This window comes from Sarcophilus harrisii, chromosome 2 (genome assembly GCF_902635505.1).
Source record: "Sarcophilus harrisii chromosome 2, mSarHar1.11, whole genome shotgun sequence".
Classification (NCBI taxonomy): Eukaryota; Metazoa; Chordata; class Mammalia; order Dasyuromorphia; family Dasyuridae; genus Sarcophilus; species Sarcophilus harrisii.
In genome coordinates, this window is record NC_045427.1 from 552231355 (window position 1) to 552239310 (window position 7956).

The 7956-nt window shown below is 40.2% G+C and overlaps 2 pseudogenes; one reads left to right on the forward strand and one right to left on the reverse strand.

Annotated features, from left to right (window-relative positions):
- The first annotated feature begins 757 nt into the window (after window positions 1-757).
- LOC116421874 lies at window positions 758-2719 on the forward strand (annotated as a pseudogene).
- A 1698-nt stretch (window positions 2720-4417) lies between these two features.
- Window positions 4418-6241, reverse strand: LOC116421026 (annotated as a pseudogene).
- Window positions 6242-7956: the final 1715 nt, after the last annotated feature.

A 7956-nucleotide genomic window follows, 5' to 3' on the forward strand; every position in this document is an offset into this window, starting at 1 on the left:
AGAGTTTCTAGTAACTCCTCAAGTAACTAACTCAAGTAAGTACCTCAAGTAAGTACCTCCAGCCAGTTCCACCAGAAGAAGTAAGTTCAAGCTTCAAAAGCTCCCTATATTTATGTGATCTCCCAAAGGTTAACTCCACCTTCTGGAGGGAGAGGGATTCTGGGTTATCTCATAGAATGCTCTCTGGTCCTAAGAACTTCAAGGGAGGTGTGAATTCGGACTAAGCCCTACACGTGTGAACTCCATTGAGTACTTAGATACTTATGAGCTCTCTAAAGGTGTGAACACAAGCATTGTTTCCATCAGTTGTACTTAGTACCTAGTTCAAGTTCTGGCCCAAAATAACTGGCTTAACACTTTGTAAAGATTCCAACATCTCCCCTTTTCTTTTGATTTAGAACATAGGCGATCATAACCTCCTTGACTTCTTAAGGAGGTGAAAACTCCAAAAAGGTGATCACGCCTTCCCTGACATCTCAGGAAGGGAGATGAAAATACCAATAGAAAATCAAATCATATTAGGGGGTTTCTTGAGGGGCTCACTTGAAACAAGGTGTACATAAATCCTCAGGCCCACAGGCTCTTGCAAGAGGAGGAGGTGGAGCTGGCCTGCAATCAATCTCCTGGGCTGGCCCTGGCAGCTCCTGCCTCAGCAGTGGCCGCCGCAACCGCGCCAGCTGAAGAGGGGCGATCCCCCAGGCTGTGAGATAGGCGCTGCCCGCTCGCGGCCCCCGACCCCCGCCGATGCGTCGGGGCTGCCTGCAGGTTTGAGTTTGCAAGGCTGGCATGGGAGAAGATTTTTATATCCTCCTGAGTTCCTTATCAGCAATCAGGTACCCCATCTTGTGTTGCTAAAGGAGGAGTGGACCACACCAAAATGAGCTTACATGGTGCTAGTGGTGGACATGAGAGATCCAGAGATAGACAAAGGTCAAGCAACAGATCCCGTGACTCATCCCATGAGAGAGCAGAATCACAACTTATTCCATGTATTAGAAATGTTACTTCTCCCACTTGACAGCATCACATTGAACGAGAAAAAGATCATAGTTCTTCCCGCCCAAGCAGTCCTCATCTTCAAAAAGCATCCCCCAATGGTTCCAGTAGCAGTGTTGGAAACAACAGCAGAAACAGTAGTCAGTCAAGTTCAGATGGTGGTTGTAAGACTTGTGGGGAAATGATATTTGTGTAGGAGAATGCAAAGGAGGGAGCTCGAAGTATAAGAACATCAGAGTGAGTAACACTAATTGTGGATAATACTAGATTTGTTGTAGATCCATCTATTTTTACTGCACAGCCAAATACAATGTTGGGCAGGATGTTTCGATCTGGAAGAGAACACAACTTCACACGTTCTAATGAGAAAGGAGAGTATGAAGTAGCTGAGGGAATTGGTTCTACTGTATTTCGAGCTATTTTGGATTACCACAAGACTGGAATAATCCATTGTCCTGATGGCATATCTATTCTTGAGCTAAGAGAAGCATGTGACTATCTTTGTATCTCTTTTGAATATAGTACTATAAAATGTAGAGATTTCAGTGCCCTCATGCATGAATTATCAAATGATGGTGCTTGTAGACAATTTGAATTTTATTTAGAGGAAATGATCCTCCCTCTCATGGTGGCCAGTGCCCAAAGTGGTGAAAGAGAGTGTCATATAGTGGTACTCACAGATGATGACGTGGTTGATTGGGATGAAGAATACCCTCCACAGATGGGAGAAGAATATTCACATATTATTTATAGCACAAAGTTGTATAGGTTTTTCAAATACATTGAAAATAGAGATGTGGCCAAATCTGTCTTGAAGGAGCGAGGTCTTAAGAAGATTTGATTGGGTATAGAAGGGTATCCCACTTACAAAGAGAATCAAGAAAAGGCCTGGTAGGCACCCAGAAGTAATCTACAACTATGTCCAAAGACCATTTATTTGCATGTCCTGGGAGAAGGAGAAAGGAAAAAGTGGGCATGTGGACTTCCAGTGTGTGAAAAGTAAGTCTATCACAAACCTAGCAGCAGCTGCCACAGACATTCCCCAGGACCAGCTGGTGGTCATGCATCCAACACCTCAAGTGGATGAGCTGGATATTCTACCTATTCCTCCTCCTCCTGGCAGCAATGAGATGGATCCTGAGGGACAGAGTCCAATGCTGTGATGGAGGCAGCCCATCTTACAAATGCTAGCATGCTGCTCTCACCAGTGATGCTGCCCTCATTCTTTGGCACTGCAATGCCACTGTTCTTCATTGTGAAATGCACACACCAGTGTTTAGGAGATTGCAGTGTGGACTTTTTTGTTAAAAAAGACCAAAGGTATCAGTCTGACATCCTGAGGTTCCACTTATATAAATATATTTGTTTACCAGTAGGTTTGTGAAATTGGTTCTTTGTATGCTGGACAGTTCTCTCACGTTTAGAAAGGGTGGGATTGGCAGTAGGGGGTACTGATGAACCTTTACCATAGACTTTGGCCACAGCCCGGACAAAATGCAGTAACACGATATTGATGGTAGCACTTTATAAATGGTGGTTCTGTGGAATTCTTAAAGCCATTTTTTATAGTTGTGATGCACAATACAAATTGAAACAAGTGCTCCTATCAAGCCTCTTCAGCAAAAGGTGGAAATGCAGTTGGCATCTGTTAGTAGGTTTTGCCGCTCACTGTCGAGTGAGCACAAAGTGTAAGTATTTACCACTGGGCTCGTTGAATGATTAGGATGATATTCAGTAGCTGTTTAGTCTGTTTCCCAGCGCAGTTTTTCACTCATTTTGTGTGAGTCACATGCAGGGATGTGAACAGCAGAGGTGATTTATCATCCAGTCTGCCTTATCCTTAATCTGTTCACAGATATTTATTTATTGACAAGGTGTTTTCATAAATGTCATGGGATAGGAATGAAGTTACACAGATTGAGCTAACTGCCATCTACACTCACAGGACGAATGGGTTGATGAGAGAATGAAACATTTGTGGCCAAGATGAAACAGGTTTCTCTTGTTGGATAAAAAAATAATCTTGGGTAAACCATGGGTCCAGTAGCAGACGGATAATGACAAGTAGCATGAAAGAAGTCCTGAGAGAGCAGATTATTTGGAGATACATTCATAAAGCTTCATTGCTGTATTTCTCCACACTTGTCACAGCAATCAATTTTTAAAAATGCTATGGTCTTAACAAGAGACTATTTAATTCCAGTGATGGAATTACCAAAGTTTGCACACCAACAGCAAAAGTGTTTCTTAAGCAAAATTTAAATTTGATAGCTTAAGTAGGAAGGCAAACATAAAATAAAGTGCATCTTCCTCAATGGGACAAAAATGCAAACAGATTCTGATCTTCTGCCCCTACCTCCCCAAGGTGTGCATGATAATGACAGGGATTTAGGATATAAAGTTCCAGAGTCAAGCATGATTCAACAATAGCATTTTGCAGAAATAAGACAATCTTTGTTATTATATTCCCGCCCTTGGATACATAATCTGAATAAAAAAACACTTGTACAGCACAATAATTCTGAAAACATCACTTTTTATTTTCGCCACCCCTTTTTTCCCTAACCTCATTTCCTCTTGTCACTGGACAAAATGATTTGTTCAAGGCCCTAAGAACTCCCATGTTGTATAATATAAAAAGAATTGGAGAACAGACATCAGAGGCAGTACTTTCTTACTCAGCTGACCAATTCATTCATTCATTCAGAGGGAAGATAATGTATAATCCTTATTTGCTCCCCCCCCCCCCTTAGGCAATTGGGGCTAAGTGACTTGTGCAGGGTCACACAGCTAGGAAACGTTAAGTGTCTGAGTCCAGCGTTGAACTGGGGCCCTCTTGACTTCAGGACTGGTGCTCTATCCACTGTGCCACCTAGCTACCCCTTTCCCATAAATTTTTAACACAGTTTTTCTCCCCCAGGAATTGAAGGTATAAAAAGGATGATTCTTCTTATTTTTTTTTTAACATAAAGAATTAAGAGTTATAGATACCATGCCAAATTTGAAAAAATGCTTTTCCTGCAGTCTATATATATATATATATATATATATACCTAAGCGATATAAAATTTTCTTGTTCCCTCACATAAAATGGCTCTATTGCAACTAAAATCTTGAAATTACTATGGAATTTATTATAAATATTGATTACATTAAAATTTCTCTGTTTGTAGCTCTCAGCTCCCCAAGTATATTTGAAAGAAAAAGTTGGTGTGATTTATTTCCATTTGGATCAGCTTCTGATTGAGGGATATATACACAACAGCTTTGTTTGAAGAGGCCAAGGAAGAGAGGATAGGTGCGATGAAACCTTCTTGCAGCATTGTGATTGGGCAGATCTCTTTCTAAGAAGCAGATAAGTGGAAATTCCCATTCTATTAATTTTTTCCCTGAAAAAGGTTGGTTTTGCTGTTAGAACACTCTCTATTATGATCTGGACTTTGGTCTCTACACCGGAGATTCCAACTTGCTTTCATAGGTGTTAGTTTTGGGGCCACAACATCACTATCCTGTGGTTTGGTGAAGTTTTTGTTCATGCACCACTGAATAAAATACTGCCTGGCAGCCTCTAAACTTTGCTTATCTGTTTTCTTACAGTACACTCAGATAAGCTGTTCAGTAAATTTTTCAGGTAGAAGCTGTGAAACCTGATTTTTTGTAATCAAGACTGCTTTACTTTGGTCACTCTTGCAATAGAAAGAAACATGATCAATAGGATTTTTTTCTTACATTCCATAATCCATGTTGATAACATCAACTATGAAATCTTTAGCCTTTAATTCAACTTTTAGATCTGTAAGTTCTGGTGTGGAAACAACAACATCTTTTGGAAGCTGCTCATATTGCTCCATTCTAATCTTCTCTTGCCCTGTTGGCTGAGTTTCACCCACAAACTTGTATAGTTTACGACTTTGAATTTTCAGTAAACTCTCTTGTGCCTCAGCTAATTTGGGATCACGAGATTGCAAAATCTCCAGAAAAATGTTATCTGTAAGTTTTGCGTAGGCTTCCATATCATCAATTGCTGTAGAAAGCGTGTACTTCCCCCCCCCCCCCCACTACCTTCGATTTCTATATGGGGATCTGCTTTAAGGAAGGTATGTGTAATCATCATTTCAATGAGGTTGCCAACTCTGTGCTGGTAAGCTCTTGGATGCAGGCAGTTACATGTATGGAACATGTCATACAGATTTCCAACTTCCTTGTCTCTGGTGAAAATATGTTTCTTATTGTCTACTTCACATACAGGAGCAAACTTAATAAAGCGCTTATGGTCAAAGTTATTTGGAATTCCAAGATGGTGGCAATCCCTGGCAAAATAATCCCATTTATCCACATCAATGCCATTGCGTTTATTAGCCACTATCTCATAAAGAAAGTTTTTCTCTTCAGGTCGCCCTTTGTACGGCCTCGAAGAACTCTCTTCTGTTGAATCAAGAGGTCCTGCAATTTGTTCTTTGATAAAACATATATCTTCTTCTGGAACAAGTCCATATTTCTTCATTACATTTTCAATTCCATTGACATTAACCAGGTACTCAAACATCTTGACTGAACCCATTTCATGCTTCCAATCATATCCTGGGCGAGCACGGGGAATAAACCTTCTATCAAACATGTGTGAAAATGGTCCATGACCTAGATCATGACAAAGCCCAGCAATTTGAACACACAGCATATCCCGCTCAGTTATTTGTAGTTCAGGCTGTTTTTCATGCAGTGCGTGGACCAGACATCCTGCTAGATACCCAACACCTAGACAATGCTCAAATCGGTTGTGTGAGCCACCTGGAAAAACATAGTAAGCGCCTCCCACCTGTTTAATATATCGAAGTCGTTGAAATTGAGGTGTGTCAATGATTCGGATAAGAAGAGGGTGAAGTTCTATATGGCCATGAACAGGATCATTAAATATCTTCATTGTCTCTTCATGGTCTTGATTCAGTTGATCGATACAATCCAACAGTTTCTGTCTTTCTTCTAAAGAACTTACTCCAAGATTTTCAAGAAGCGATTCATCAAAGCTGAGCAGCTGAGTGCCTCCGATTTTGTTTTCTCGAATGCTCCTGAGCAGCATCGGGTTGCAGAAGCCGCGCTCGTGGAGGAAAGAGCACAGCCGCTCGGTCTCCCAGCTCTGGGGATCGGCGTCGTAATCGGGCTCCGCGGCAGCTCGGGCAGCGGCGTGCTCTGAGGTGGGAGAAGGAGTCCTGCAGCGAGCACGTTTTGAAGTCCGGTGTTCCCTCATGGCCTTTCCTCAACCCCTTATTAAACGTTTATTTCTCCTTCCAAATTAGCCCCGTTAGTTGAGGCCTATCTCTCTGCCAGGTTCCAAGAGATCTTTCAGCTTTGTCCTTGGCTTCTGCCTCTGCTTTCTTCAGCCTCCAGCCAGCACCAAGATAGAAGATGCAATAAATCTCTTGCTTTGAAGATAGGGCTTGTGGGTTCCAAGAGCTCTCTCCGACTCCAAGTAAAACTCTCTCGAGCTCCCAGAGTTTCTAGTAACTCCTCAAGTAACTAACTCAAGTAAGTACCTCAAGTAAGTACCTCCAGCCAGTTCCACCAGAAGAAGTAAGTTCAAGCTTCAAAAGCTCCCTATATTTATGTGATCTCCCAAAGGTTAACTCCACCTTCTGGAGGGAGAGGGATTCTGGGTTATCTCATAGAATGCTCTCTGGTCCTAAGAACTTCAAGGGAGGTGTGAATTCGGACTAAGCCTACACGTGTGAACTCTATTGAGTACTTAGATACTTAATGAGCTCTCTAAAGGTGTGAACACAAGCATTATTTCCATCAGTTGTACTTAGTACCTAGTTCAAGTTTTGGCCCAAAATAACTCTTTCTAAGATTAAATCAATTCCAATGGCTTAACACTTTGTAAAGATTCCAACAATAGGCTTCCCTATAGTAACATAGTTAGTAAGTATCCAAGGTAGAGTCTGAATCCAGTCCTTGCCAATTCTAATTTCAATATTTCCATTATGCTATATTTTTGCACCATTTTGTTCTAAATACAGTTTAGGCAGTTCAGATATTGTTTACCCCACTTACTAACTATATCACCTCAGAAAAGTCTTTGAAATTCTCTGAGTCTCAATTTTCTATGTAAGTAATATTTGAAATATGATACCATTGTAAGTAAAAAAGAGATAAGAATACATCATCAATTATATATAAATGTTAACTATTATTCTTTTTTTGAGAGTTCAAAATCCTTTTTTATTACAGCTTTTTATTTACAATGTATATGCATAGGTAATTTTTCAGCATTGACAGCTGCAAATCCTTTTGTTCCAACTTTTTCCCTCCTTCCCTTCACCCCTTCCCCCAGATGGCAGGTTGACCAATACATGTTAAATATTCAACTATTATTCTTATAGATCCTAAAATGTCACTACTTCAACTATGGATTAATTTTGTTTAGACTATCAATAATTTGGAATGACAAATTCATGCATAGGTATTATGGTGTAGAAGACAAAATAAATGAAGGAATTCAGAGTTTTGTCCTTGAGTTTGTAAATTAACGTTGTTTCTAATTATCTGTTACTGTAAGCAAGCCTTTTAACCTCTCTATTTTTTCCTTTCTAAAAATGAAGAAGAGAGGCATCATGACTTAGAAGACAGAAAGCCAACCTCACAGTCTAGAAGTACTGGGTTCCAGTTCTAGTTTTAATCTGTATTGACTCTATAACCATTAACATAACTCCTTGGCCCCTCTAGGTATATATATATATATATATATATATATATATATATATATATATATATATATATTATATATATATATCTCCACATATATATAAAGAGCTTATGAAATCACAGCTCCAGAAAACACAGACACAGACACACACACACACACACACACACACACACACACTAACAGGATTGCATTACTTCCCATCATAGGGTTGTTGTGAAGGAAGGCAGCACTTTGGAAACCTTCAAATGAGATGGTAATGT